Source organism: Falco biarmicus, chromosome 2 (assembly GCF_023638135.1).
Source record: "Falco biarmicus isolate bFalBia1 chromosome 2, bFalBia1.pri, whole genome shotgun sequence".
Classification (NCBI taxonomy): domain Eukaryota; kingdom Metazoa; phylum Chordata; class Aves; order Falconiformes; family Falconidae; genus Falco; species Falco biarmicus.
The window spans coordinates 62,459,487-62,474,638 of record NC_079289.1 but is presented as its reverse complement, the minus strand read 5'-3'; the positions used below and the strand labels follow the sequence as shown (position 1 = coordinate 62,474,638).

Here is a 15,152-nt window from a genome sequence, read left to right as displayed (position 1 = left end):
ACATTCAGGCATGGATATAGAAAGACACCCAGGTCCACCCTTAGCCATTCCAAAATGCCAGCTTCTTTATCGGCACAAACAACCCTTTTGGAATGTGCACAGCCAGCCTCTCAAAGCCACAGCACTCCACCACCTCACACTGGCCTCTCAAATATCCTCATATTTGAAGACACTGCATTGAATCAAGAGCCAAGGGTAGGTGACAAACAGGTCCACAGTGCTTGTCTTTGGCTGTGTGCACATTTCCTTGATTTCTAGACATGACAAACTGGTGCAAACAGCTACAGCACGCTACTGTAGCCCATCACCCTCATTGTGCATCATAAACCAGGGAGGAAAAATTTACCTGCCATGCAGGTCACTATTTCCTTAAAGGGTATGGCCATGCATGACTTGACAGATCTGCAGACAACCTGAACAGAATAATTAGCTTTGTCCCTTAAAAGCAGACCAACATTACCCCTCACTCCTCTGCTCCCAGGACGCATGTTCTGTGGCTCTTTCTCTTGGATGGCTGAGAAATTCCATCCTACTCACTGGCACTGAACTGACTTTTTAAAAATCCTATGTATTAAAACATGGTCCTTAAAATATTAAGATCTAGCTAGTCTAATAATGGCTTACTATATACAGCAGAATAACAGAAATGGAATGCATTCTTGCCTAATGAAACTCCTCTGACTTAAATTATATTTGCTAATTCATTTGTCCCTGTGGACACTACCTAATTTCCCCTTGCTCTTCTCTCATCTGATAGACAGAAAGATTTTTGGGAGCAAGGACTGTCATTCATTATATGTCTGTACAGGACCTAGGCCACCAAAGCCCGAAGGCTTTGAAAATGCTACTGCATTTCAACATCCTCATCAAATAATGAGGACATTTGACTGCTTTTCCTAGCAGACACGACTTGCAGTAGCTATATCTAAAACTAATAACGAGGACAAAGTTTGAAAGTGGTATTTTCCATTCTCAGAAAACTATATAAAGAACTTAGTAGAACCACCTCACGTTGTTGGTAACTAGATTAGTTACTGATCAGGCATTCAGGTCTACTGAAATATGACTTCCATCATGGAGAGAAACACAGGCATGACTGCAGCCCATGGACTTCTTCCGCAGCAGCGGCCGCCGCAGCCAGCACAACACTGCACAGTTGCTGTAGGCTCTCCGTCTGCATGTCAGGATTCCTCTTTCTCTAACAACCGCACAGTTACCCCAATTCAGCACCTTTTATTAATGCTTTGTAAGGGACATATAGGATCACCCTCAAACACCCTGTGTTCAACTAAAAGTTGAGGGAGTATGACAGGGGAGGGGGAGAAAAACCACCAGTGCAAAAGCTACCAATCCTATACCAAGGAATAAAATTTCACATTTTTGGAGGAAACAAAAAAAAAGCTCCTTAGCATTCCGGAAGGCAATAGGTGCAACAAAGACATATTAACACAAGCATAAATTCCAAAAGCCTGGCTAGTACTTACACCAACAGACAAACCATACAAATAAAAATTGCTTAGATTGTGAAGCTATAAAGTCTCTGTTGGTGAAAGTTACCATGAAACAGCTTGGCTTTCTCTGCCTTTACTCACTGAAATAAGATTCCCCACCCTGATGAATGGTTTTGGTCTCAAGACACTGGCTGTCTAATAGAGTACCCTGCAGCTCCTGTGCGTAGTTTGTGCCCACATTTCCATTTCCTTTCACAGGAGGAGAAAGAATATGTCTGTAAGCATAGAAAAGATGATTAAATACCAAAATTTCACTGGATATGGAATTTGAGTAAAACCAATGAAGCTGTCACCATCCACTTACTCCTCTGCATAGTAAGGTACAGCCACCATCAGGGCTAAGGTCTCCTCACTGGCAGTGCTCATATTAAAACCCAGCTAGATCTGACACTCAGGAGTGCTTCCAAGCTCTTTCTATCACAGGCATGAGGGGGCAGTTAAGGGCAGAAGACCTCCTGGGAGAGTGCTAGAGAAACGTCCCAGGCAGAGGAAGCCAAACTTGGCAGGGTCTGTACGCATACTGTTTGTCCAGAGCAGACCTTGAAGCAAATTAGCCAGCCAACAATGTCTTTTTCCACCCCTCCACCCCCACCCCCCTCCTCTTCAGAAGGAACTACTTCTCTATCTCTGCTAGGGATACTGAATTAATTAGCATATATGCAATGTGAAAAATCAGGAGACTTGTACCTGGGACTAAATCGAGAGCCAAATTATTTGACACTAAAATACATTCAGCGAAAAACAGTGAAAGGGGTCAAGGAAGTACTGGGACACTTAACATCAAAAACAGTATCTGTGGTAGGAAGTGGAAGCAGAGCAGAGCAGCTTGCAGTGTTTTTGTAGCCTTTCCTTTATATGGCTGTGTTGGCACGCTGGGATGTAGACGAGCATGTCCTGCTGGGAAAAGAAGAGATGTGACAGGACTGAGGAATCGTGAGCCCAGGGCACGATCTTGCATGCTGAAGCCACTCCATTTTTGCATTAAACACACATGCCCATGCTCAGTGCTCCCCATGCACACAGCAGCTCTCTGCCTACAGGTGAACCATTTTCTTTTACAAAGACAAACAAGCAAAAGATTAGTTTAAAAGCTTACTACAACTGTTGCGCAATAATAACAAGTGACAAGCTTTTAGGCTTAATTGCTTCATCAGTCCAATAAGGCAATAAGGTACTCTGAGCCTAACAGCTAGTTTGTTTCTTTCCCAGCTAGATCTATCAAACTAATAAACAGATCTCTCCCTACAGACCTTTTTTATATTATATTATTCTAGTCTGGCTACAAAGCTCCCCACCTTCCAAAATGTTAAAACACTAGCATTTAAAGAGAGCAAATTATTAGGTTTTAATTCTGCAAAGCATGAACTGCCCTCCAGAACTAAGGCTTAGTCAAATTTATCAATCTTTGGAAAAAGCAAGCCTGCTCTATCAAAATTAAGAGACCACTTGGGAGACCTTCTCTGAGAACAAAAACTCCATGACCACCTGCTTGATGGGCCAGGTTCTCTGTCCAACTGAAACATACCACATAGATTACCTGAAAACAAGCTACCAGAACAGCTTTATCCAAGGCAACGTTACATTTTCGAGCAGGCTTATGGCTGCTCCAAGTTGCACCTTACCATCTATATTTATACAAAGCTGCCTTGGCTGCTTATAAACCGCAAAAGCATGCAGCCAGTACCCCCTGGTTACACCCAGAGTTCCCCTCCTCACCCCCTGAAGGCCAAAGATAACTGTGGTATAAACTGATTCAAGCATGCCTTCTCCACTAGGTAACAACTGAGCAGAATCTGATCCTATAGATGCATGTTCTAAAGCCAGAGTCATTTGGGTTGCGGCAACTGACTGCAACAGGTTTTTGTAAACACTCGGCACATTATCTATCTTTGCCATCATGTAAACATAGAACAAAGAGTAATATTACCTTACAGACGTTGTCTACAGAACATTGTCATAGAAATAAAGCTCTCTATAAGCACTGGAAGTTAGTGGTTCTGACTTCCGTAAGGGTGTATATTCCATAAAAAGTCTTGCTCCAGTGTTAATTACAAAATTAGCAAGAAGCTTACGAGTAATTAGATCAGGGTGTTAAATCACTAATGTTCCTTAAATAAAACTCCTAATTAGGACACACTGCACATTTATCTACAAGCTAGATCTGACAAACTGCCCAAGCTTTCCCTTTCTAGCTGACATTCCGGACACCGCCAGGAAATGTGAAGCACCCACAGTACTCTCTCTCGTCAGGAAGGAGCCCTCGTTTGCCTTGTGCAGCTACAGGCAAGGACTCCTATGCCGATCCACTTTGACCTCAAAGTGGACAGGCATAGCAGAGAGAACCATGGCCATAGATGTAGATACCTGCCACCAGAAGGTCATTCATCTCTCTCTTCTGATTACATAGGGAGCCTGGGCACTAGCTCAGATTATGCTTCTGTGATTGGATTTAACTGCTGATACTGTAAAAATATAAAACTGTCAACACTGTCTTGTTAGGTCTTCCCTCCTCCTACATGGTTTTCCTCAGACTCTAAGATAAATGCAGCTGGATAGATGCTTTTGTTTTATCACACCTAATAAAACAGCACCTGACACAAAGTCATCTCAATTGAGAATTGATCCACAGTAAACCGCTACAATACAAACATCAACAGTTACAATTCCTTTATGGCCTGCTTACCCAAGAGGTAGGTACTTAACTGCTTCAAAAAAAACCCCACAACTACATTGACATTGCATGCATCCTGCAGACAGTCTTTCCAAACATTTTGTATCTTATTCTAATCTCAAAATCATCCATGATATCAGAAAAGCAGATGCACAGATCTTTAGGTATCAAATGAAAAAAAAAAAAATTTTTAAAAAAAGCTTTTCATCAGTTATTTCAAGTCCACTGAATAGTGCTTCATGTGACAAAAGACTTTCTATTTGTACGGAGCACTTCACTCCCTTTGACACGAACCATCACAAAAACTAATTATGCCTTCTGAACCACAATAAGTAGCTCTCAGTCACCTGGATTTTACTACATGAAGCAGTCCTGTTACATGCTTGTGCAGCAGTTGCAATGTACCTCAGATGCCTACAAGGAATACTTAACATGCACACCTCTGGGACAGAGCTAGCTGCCAGCATCTCACTATGGACTGAAATCACATTGTCCAGTTACCTTCAGACAAATCTTTGAGCAGCAGCCCCTTGTTGCCAGACTTATTCACTTGACAAACCCAGCTGTGCCATCTTAGCCATTTTCACTGAGGGAGGGGAAAAAAAAAAAAGCTTTAAGTGACTCAGAGGGTAACTTCAAATACCATTCAGCTGCTAAAAGAAACATTGCATTTTGGACAAACGCATATCTCTCTAGAACTTACTCCTTCTGCCACCAGATCAGATGAAAGCACTTATGCCTAAAAGCACCAGAAAAATTATCTTCATTACCATAGTGGCTGTATCTCTGGAGTCAACACAGGTGTTGTTAGCCTTGCACTGCTGGGGATGCATTGTGCTCTTCCATCGTTTTGAGGCCACTGAAGTTAACATTTGATACCTGACCCCAAACACACATTCATTCCAGAGAGGAACAGGCTATTTTTAGCACATCTGGAAATAACCAGCTACTTTTCTACATATGATGCCAAAATCAGTTATTTCAGCCGCCCTGAAGCCATTTACCTGCACAGCCTCATTGTTGGGATTAACTTACTTTTAGTCTACCCTTTAATGACCCTTTTTGTGTAATACCACAGCACCTAGCCCAGCAATAACATACATATTTGCTACATCCATAAAAAAACAAAAGCTTCAGTCATACTCTTCCTACAGCACAACCCAACAAACTATTTTTTTAATACTGTTTTTCTCCTACTGCATCTTACAATAACCTCAACTCTTTTCCAGTGGATACACCCAACCCTCTGTATTCAAATATTCATTCATACAGGAGATAACCAGAGATGTTCTGACTAAAACCAGGTTGGGTGTTCTGTCAAGTAAGAGCAAGTTTTGCTGAAACAGAAGCCTTTCTCTAAATGGTATTGCAAATCAAGGATGTAATTTTGGGGAAAACCACAATGACCGCAGGCTGAGGGAACTGGGGTTGTTTAGCCTGGAGAGGAGGAGATTTAGGGAGGACCTTATCGCTCTCTACAACTACCTGAAAGGAGGTTGTAGTGAGGTGGGGGTCAGTCTCCCAGATAACAAACAACATGATGAGAGGAAACAGCCTCAAGTTACACCAGGGGAGGTTTAGGTTGGATATTAGGAAAAATGTCTTCACTGAAAGGGTGGTCAAGCATTGGAACAGGCTGTGCAGGGAGGTGGTGGAATCACCATCCCTGGAGGAGTTTAAAAAACACAGAGATGTGGTGCTTAGTGACATGGTTTAGTGCGGACTTGGCAGTCTGGGTTAACGGTTGGACTTTATGATCTTAAAGCTCTTTTCCAACCTAAGTGATTCTAAGATCCTATGATCTCAGCTGTATTACCCAGTAGCCAATACCTAGCATCATCATAATCAAGATTTGAAACCTGGTCCCACACTTCAGGTTGCACACCTTACTTTCATGATCCCAGATATTTTAGGGAAGAAAAAAAAAAAATCTGACCAAACAGATGTAATGTTTGCATAACAGTTCCCAGAATTATGGAGAGTGGTAAAGTGAAACATGTAGAAAGAAGGAACAAAAACCAATATCCATAATCCAACCCTCCTCTTTGCATACGTAATAAGACAGTCCAGGAATATAAACACTTACAGGCATCAATCAGAACACGGTATATTAACAACTAGTCCACAAAAAGGCTGTGCAAATAGCTACATACATAAATACACACACGCTGATGCTTATTTGACTGCTGTGCCATGTCTTTGAGAAGCTAAATAAATTAATAGCTAGGCTTGGCACCACATGAAACACACACCTTAGGGAAAATTAACAAACCTAAGTGCAAAGGTTAGAGTTAGCTACTTGCCAGGAAGGTTCTTACATCTTATTGAGCCAAAAAAATATGTGTTGTCTTTTTGAGAAAGATGCAACAAACTGTATTTCACATGAACTTGGCAGAGCCTTAAGCCAGTGGATCTGGCCCACAAAATGGCAAGTATTTCCAGCAGCTGTTGTTGCTGACAACACGTGACAACATGATATTCCCAGGCATCATCAGCTGCATCCCCAATTATTGCTGATTTTATACAGGATTACAACGTTTTCCTATGTTCATTAGCTACAATTATCTTAATAACAGTAGCAGAAAAAAGATGAAGTGGCAAAAACACAGAGTATGCAAGTGAGGTTTGCTGGGCTACGATCAGAAAGACAATAACAATTCAATATGCAGGCTTAATTTGAGATAGAGTACTGACTGGCTGTACAAAGCAGCTTTGGACCATACTGCCTCTTCGGGGTTTTGAGTGGTTTTTTTTTAAGGCAGGTGAGAAATTGGCTATTTTGTCACTTTTTTAGAATTGGACCAAAAAAAAAAAAAAAATAGAAATCATGTTAATGAAAATCTGGATAAAAGCATTATTCAGATAGGAATAATATTTTTTTGTTGTATCTCACAATTGAAGAAGAGCACATTCTGTGTATGTACACATATTCAAACTGCATATTTGAGCACATCCTTTTGTGAAACAAACACACAGAAGTCACTCTGAAATAACCTGTTGGTTAGGACAATCAGGTGAGACAAGAGGTTTATGTTCAAATCTGTAATTCATCTCATTAAAGCATCCCGTTTATTACGGCCACTTACCTCATGATCACTTTGTCAGAGTTTCCATGTCTAAGCTAAGAAACCACTCCCCTTCAAAAGAGGAAAAATGTGGTTGAAACTGCCATTCTGACTGTCATTTCATGACAAAAATGTTTTAAGACAGCTTTAACCTAGATGGCTATTTTTCTTGGTATGATACCCTACATAAGCATGGTATTTTAGATACTTTCAAGCAAGGTAAATTCAATCTGAATTTAGCACTAAAACATTGTTTTACAGGACTGCATACTAAATGCCTTTCACCTCATTATGCTGGTTTGAAATAATGATATACTTAAAAGTAGTTCATGCTAGCATAAAATGTAAGAGCTATTCCAAAGCAGCGCAATAAACCACTGTTTCGTGATGGTCAGTTGCCTCAACCAGCACTACAAATACCGAGCAACTCAAGGTCCATTTAATTCCTACTGTACAATTACAGAATATATTATACCGTAGGTAGATTTATTCAAAAAATTTTGCACACTTCCAGTTGGAAGCATTTTGACCTCCCAGTTAGAAGATTTTCAACAGTTACTTTTCTCCACATTAAGTACACATTCTGCATACTATACATCAAACATTTTCACTAGTACTTGCAAAATTAATAGTCAGGAAAGATTCGGTTCATAATGAAAGCCTATTATGACAGAGACAGAATATATAAAGTCAGCTTCAGTCTGGAAACTTTCAGTTCTGGCCTAACCTATGTAACATTAGACAAATGGCTTCCCCTCTGTTCCTTCCTCTTACAAATTGCCTGCTGTACCTGTGTCACCCCTTGAGGCCAAGGACTGGCTTTCTCTTTATATAATGTGATTTACAGCTGGGATTTCTGAATACTGCTACAACATAAAATCACTGCAACGGTTCAGAGCTCTGCTCTACCAATCAGCCCAATCCCAGTCTTTACTGGTACTTTTAATGGCATCCCTGCTGTTCCATAACAATAGTCCAGTCAAGAGAACTTGTCCATTCATGTTGAATGTACTGTACACACACATATATATATGTACATAACATGCTTCCCCCCCCCCCCCCCCCCGCCCCTCAGGTCACATCTCCAATGCTGACAATGAAGTCTAAGTGTGTTCTAGTCTCAGCAAACAGGAATGGTTTTACACCTGCAAAATCACCCCCAAAGCAACACACCACCTAAAAATCACCCCCAAAGCAACACACCACCTAAAAATCACCCCCAAAGCAACACACCACCTAAAAATCACCCCCAAAGCAACACACCACCTAAAAATCACCCCCAAAGCAACACACCACCTAAAAATCACCCCCAAAGCAACACACCACCTAAAAAGCTACTACTTCAGCACTGCTTCCTTGTTTTGGGTATAACCTACTTAAAATAGCGAGTCTAGCCAGGGCTCTATGAGCAGAATACATGGAGAACACACAGCTCGACAGGAGAATGCTCTCTTACAGAGATGTGGGAACAGCAGACAAGGAACCACAACCTGCCTGAGACTGTGCCCAGAAACAACCCACGTCAGAAGACCCCCGCGCTGCTCCAGGGCTGGCACTTCTCTTGTGCAGGGCCAATGTTCCCACTCTTCCCGTTGGAACAACAATTCCAAGTTTAAAAGTTTCCTCCAGAAAGTTCATAAACTCACCGGGCAAACACCTAAATTAATGTGCCCCCCCCCTTCCTGAAACAAACGGGATTATCCTGGCATGCTACTCGGTGTCTTCCCGGAGGGAAGAAGGGAAAAGTAATTCTTTCTGGAGAAAGAGATTGCAAGGCCAGCAGGCTCCCGACGCCAGCAACCCCAGCCCTCGCAAGCCAGGGTTTCTGGCACCCAGCCTCACACATACCCGACCAGCTCCCCACGGGGTGTTGCGAAAGGACGGCGCGGGGAGCCCCCCAGCCCGGCGCGGGCTCCGCGGCCACCTGAGCAGGGCTGCTGGTAGCCAGCACGGCACAGCGCCGGGCTGCGACACCCTTCTAGCATCCGTTCCGTAGGCACGCTTCCCCTAGACATCGGGATAGAACCGACTGACGCCGCCGGTGAAAGAAAACGTTCAATCAGAGATGCCCCTCCAGTTGCTCGTCAGCACCGATTTACACCGGTGGGGTGGCAGGCTTGCATCAGCCTCTGCGCCCGACCGGGGGGCTCGGGAAGGGCAATAGCATGCCCGTGAAAAGGCTGTTTTAAGGGAAAATGCAAATCTGGCAGAGCCTAAGTTAGTTTTCTCACCTCCGCACACAATAAGAGCGGACCGAGGCGAGCACCTCAGTGACCCACTGGATCTCCCTCCCTCCCTGCCTGCCCCGTTTGCACCCCACCCGCAGCACGGGCAGCTGCCGCACGGGCAGCGCCTCACCAGGGCACGGACAAACAGAGAAGAGAAAAAAAATTAACAAAAAAAATAATAATTTAAAAATTTAACACACACACCCCGAAACCACGAAACCCCTCCGCAACACGAGCCTCCTCACCAGCACGCTGCCGACGCCGAGCGCGGCGGGGCAGCCCCCCGCGCAGCCGGCCCGCGGGCGGCACTCACCTCGGGGGGACGGGGCAGCCGCCTCTCCGCCGTGCCGGCCGGCCGCGGGGCGGGGGCGGCGGCGGGGCCCGGCGCCGCGCCGCACTTCCACTTTCTCCGGGGGTCTTTCTTCGCGGCACGGTGCGCCCGGCCCGGCCCAGCCCCGCCGCGCCGCCCCTGCCTGCCTCCCCCGGCACTCCGCCCTGCCCGCCTCCTCCCGCGGCCGCCTCCCCGCGGTGCGGTGCCCAGCTGCCGGCCGTGCCGGGGCGGCCGGGGGGCGCCTCCCCCTGCACCGCACCGCCCCGGTACCTGCCGGGCGGGCCCGCGGGGGCTCCGCGGCCCCGAGCGCCCGGCCGCCCCCCGCAGCCCCCCGGGCCCCGCTCGTTGCCCGCCGCCCCCCGCCGCGCTCGGGGCTCCCCCGGCCCCGCGGGGCGCGCCGCCAGCGGCTGCGGCTTTCCCGTGCCTTTCGGACTTCATTGTCCGCCCCTCGCCCTGGGTAACGCTGCCCGGAGGAGGCGGCCGGCGAGGCTGCGTACACTGGAGTAGTCTCGGTGTAGTTCAGCACAACAAAGACTCACTTGATTCCCTGCTGGCACACAATGCCCGACAAAAGGGAAACGCTGGGAATGTCATAATTACCACCCCGTGAGATGGAGGCAAAAGCAACACTTCTTACGAGGTTCGTAGCTACACGGCAGCTCAGATGCATCTATTTCTGTCCCGGTACAACAAGAAGCTTGCTCACACCCTGCTGCTTCGGCGCGGTGTTCACTGGCAGTGTAGGCAGGAATCCTACAAAAACACAAAGGCAGCAAAGCCACAAGTCCCCGTGACAGAGAAATCTCTTCTCAGCTTGTCAAGCAGGGAGACTGGCTCTTAAGATATTTTGCCCACAGGTGAAAACCCTGCTTAACTTTTAACTAAAGTATATACCCATTGATGCACATCAGCGCATCTGTTTTCCGGGATTAACTATAGAGTAGAAACACCTACGTATTACGTTACCCCTGACTTGGTCTTGAATGGTCTCTGCTTGCCCAATGGTGGCACCTGCACCGACTCAGGGCTGGTTGCAAGGGGTATAAGCAGCTGTCCTGCATTTAAAGCTCAGCTGTGATACACATGTAAGTGGCCCACTTTTTGAAATTCATTTCAGCTTTCTAGAGAAACCCAAGATGCGAGTCATGGATCTGACCACAACTAGCTTGACATGAAGATGCAGGAGTCCTGTACCCAATGCCTGAACATCTAGTGTCCCTGCAACCAGATTAAATGGGGGAAGGGAGCAAGGCATACTCTTCCCTGTGCCTGGGAGCTGAACCAGTACATGCCAGGGGCGAAGGAGCCACAAGTACTGAAGGACAGGAGAATCTAGTGTTTAGTTTTGTGATTGGGGTGCTCAGTTAGGAAATGTGCTCCCAGGATATTTTTTATCCTGATTGATGTACACTATAGGGAGCAGAATTTAGACCCTCAGTCAGTCTCCTGCTTGGATGATGTCTTCTTGACTTACAGTGCTGGCTGCCCTCTGGCCTAAGAGTGATGGAGCACCTCATTTCCTTCTTCCCCAAGCCTCAGCATGCCTTAGTGCCTCTCCAAAGCACTTTCTTAGAATGTGGATTGAAACTCTCTGGGGCTGAGGAAGGCCTGTAATGGCTCTTTGCTTGTTGGCCAAGCACTCCAGGTAATCAGTGGTTATGCAAAAGCCGGGTGACTTCCTCCTTGTGCTCTGTAAACAACTTTCATGTGTAAGATCTGTCATTTCCTAGTGATTTCTACTCAGTCCACAAAGGCTGATGTCTTGGGTGGAAAGGATCTCCTAGAAGCTTTTTGTGGTGCCTTTCCTTTGACTTCTCACTTAATGTAGGCTTTTACTTTAAAGTCACCTTCCCTGGCTGAGGGACTAGAGGCCGGTCATCTAAAACAGAAATGAAGCAATAGCTGTGTAAAGTACCTCAGTTAAGGCAAACACAAGATCTCTGTCTGTTTACAGTTCATTTTGTTTTTCAAAACCATGAAGTATGTTAATGGTATACTATCTGGCACATTAGACTATTACTTAAAAGCAACCATTTCAAGTCAAATAGAAATTGTTGCCAGTAGTACTGAGGTAAGCCGCATTCTGGCAAACGCTGATATAGAAAAGTTTATTTACAAGGCTAATTGTGTTGCAAGTGACTCATGAGACAAAGCATAGGGAAAACGCCTGCAAGCTGAAAGACTTTCTCAAAAGTGAGAAAGCTGAAAAAGTTAAAACAAAAAATCAGAACTACGTACTGTGAAATGAACACAATTCATTTTTTATTCTTGGAAGAATAGAAAGAAGAGCACCGGTATGAAAAGAGCCCCCATATCTTCACGTTTGCTGGTGCCTAGGTTCACGAAAACAAAGCACAGAAAGGTTTAGATGCCACAGGAGACTCCAGTGGTAAATTGGGTTGCTGCTTTCCCTGAGGGTATACTTTTACAATGCAGCTAAGCTGGTTTTGGAGCTCTCTGTTGTCCTAAAGGTGGCAGTCCTGCTCCTAATACTTCCTCTGTTGGAGAAAAAAGAAAGAAAAGTGAAACATTTTTTCATAGCAGTTTACTTGCTTGAACAGGCCGTCTGGGAGTCAAGGCTGGGTAGATGAGAAAGAAGTAAAGAGCAGCTGTAGTGCCAGGAGAGCAATAAGGACTGCCCCAGAACTGCAGCAAGCAGCCACTCACTGAACTGTCTCATGAAATTCGCCTTGATAGGAAGAGCTCAGAATAGAGGGTACCTTAAATCTGCTCTTCTTATGTATACTATTCTACTTTGCATGGCACAAACGCACTGTTAGAGAAAGAAAGATTCTCTTACTTCGTGGTTAGGACACCATCAGGCAGAGGGAAGGAAGACCTCGCTTCTAGGGCTTGCTTGAAGTTTGATACTAGCTGCTGGAGCAAGATATTAAACCAAGGCCTCTCTATTCCCCCACTGTCTCCAGTCATTTCTCCTGCACCAAATTCTCTAGCCTGAAACTTCAAGTGCTGGGGAGAAATGCATACCTAGTGCTCAGCATGTCAGTAACAATAACATGTGCAGCGTATATCTGCGTTACAGTGCAGTCTCAGTAGGAGTGCTGGGTCTGTGCTGGCTCCTGTGCACAAGCTAGATTTGGTGTCTTTGCAGGACACAGCACTGTTCTGTGTAGGCATACCATCTCCCACCAGGTAGTCCATGTTAAAATACAATTCAACAGTTTATAAAATATTAAATTATTGCACTAGAATGACAATATTTCATTAAAATAGCAATATTGTTTCTGGTTCCAAAGCTGATTCTTCCGCTGTTAAAAGACCTAAAAGGTCAGTTTACCATTATATACAATATACATAAAGCTACCCAGTTTTTTAGTGTTCATTAGTTTGTTCACATAGAAACACATACAAATCAGCTTTTGCAAAGCCACAGATTAGAAGGCAAAAATAAAATTATTGACCATAGATATCTGAAGTTAGTAATGACCACTGTAGAAAAAAATTGGTGTGACTTTGGAACAAAAAATATTAATTTTGAGTAAAACCTTTGTAAAAGTGAGCTAAGATCACCCACTGGTGTTGACTACATCTAATCAAACTCCAGTATGAGCAAAACGTGACTTAAGTATCATTTCCAATCTGTGTGCAGTCTACCAAGAACGCTATTGCAATTCATTCATTCATTCTTTTATTGATAGTTATGAATCTAAATTGTTATCACATTTGACACTAACCTGCAAACAAATGATTGCTCCTTGCTTCTCCAGAGCATGTCATAAATCAGTTCAGGGGATGAAATTCTGAATGAGAAGGAATTTGAAGTAATTTGGAGTTGTTGTCAATCAGCTCCTTTCTGTAACCTACTGTTGGGGTGTAAATTCTAGTGCAGTTATTCTTCAATCACCAATTATTCTCACAAGAAAAGCCATAAGAAGACATGGAAATTCCCCTGGCATGAGCTTTACAAAAATGCCAAGCATGCCATTGGAATAGCATGGGTATGAAGAACATTCCTGCTTGCAGCTCGGAAGTTTCTGTTTGATAGGAAAAGGAGCTGAACATCTGTGGTTGTCCTGAGGCTACCCCCCCATGTTCAAGTAGATTTACTTTCACTTTTTACCTTTTTTAAATTGAGTAATATTTTCCTTAGAACATTTGAAACTAAAGATCATGTTAACCCTACACTTCCCTCGGGATATATTCAACTTCTGTATTTCTTTTAGACTTAATGTTTTTCTTCAGAAACATAATTTCAGCTATGTACCTTGGAGATACAGGGGCATGACAGGGTGTCTGCTTGTCCCATGCAGCTACGACACATGCTATGTAGATGTGTTGGCTGCTTTTTAACGGAATAGTCAGTTGTGGAAGAAAAACTTCTGTAGTTTGACAGCTAAAAGCTTAGGTAGGAGGTGTGAATCATTGCCTGAAAGCTGGGAGACACTTTGTTCATGCAAATTACATGGGGTGAAGTGAGGAAAGTAAAAGGTTTCTAGACAGCCAGAACTGTAGTGATCTCAGAATGGAAAAGTGGGGAAGCTGTGTAGGGGAAGATTGGGGTCAAGGAAAGGGAGAGGGCATGTTTTTAATCATGCCAAACATACCTAGTTTTCTAACTTTGAAGGCACTTCAGTTTTGCTGCATAGACACAGCTGGACAGGTTATGTCAAAGAAAATAAATGGACAAATAAGTAAATAATCTACTGTGGCTATAGACATGGTAGGCGATGCAAAACTATGAAGTGAAAAGAAGTGACCTAGAATACACACATCAAATGATGTTCTCTCTTGCTTGCTGTAGAATACCCACACTAAAGACCATTATTTTTAAAGATGTCATGCAATATCACAGATAAATCAGGAAAAAAGAAAAGGGAACAGAGAAAGGGAAAAGGGTAAGGGAAAGGAATTGTCTTTTCAGATTGGAAAACATCTTTATTTATACATAGCCAATACTCAGCAGCCTGACTTGCTTCTAGTGAATAAATGTCTTTGCTGGAGTTTTCCACCAAGGTTAATGAAACATTATGAAAGTTAGTCAAGGAGAAAAATTTTGTATCCATTTGAGTGTGTATGAATTTCACAGTATTTTTGTGTCTGTCACTGCAAATTACACTCATCGATGTTTATTTGTTTTTCAGATAAGACAATGGCCTGATCAGATTGCTTTCTTTCTCCAGCTGTATTAGCTGAATTTATCAATAAGCACTCGTCTTCCTGTTAAAAATTCTATATCCTAACCTGAAGACTTATATATAATTTTCTATTCTGGCAGTGAACTAATTACAGTGTGGGGTATGTCATTTTAATACTGACATAAGCAAGGCAAATTAAAAAGAAAGCGTCAAAATTTATCTCGTGCCATATTCAAAGGTTTTCTTTGAG

At 43.8% G+C, this 15,152-nt stretch overlaps 1 protein-coding gene across 3 annotated transcripts in view; it reads right to left on the bottom strand.

Annotated features, from left to right (window-relative positions):
• MYO16 (myosin XVI) overlaps positions 1 to 9,956 on the bottom strand; it is a 412,228-nt gene extending 402,272 nt beyond the window's left edge. For 2 of the 3 annotated variants that reach the window (XM_056328853.1, XM_056328854.1), the window contains exon 1: positions 9,789 to 9,912. The gene's annotated coding sequence lies outside the window, so the exon portion shown is untranslated. Of the gene's footprint in view, positions 1 to 9,788 lie in introns of all 3 variants that reach the window. The other variant, XM_056328855.1, reaches the window with a different exon arrangement.
• Between the last annotated feature and the right edge of the window lie 5,196 nt (positions 9,957 to 15,152).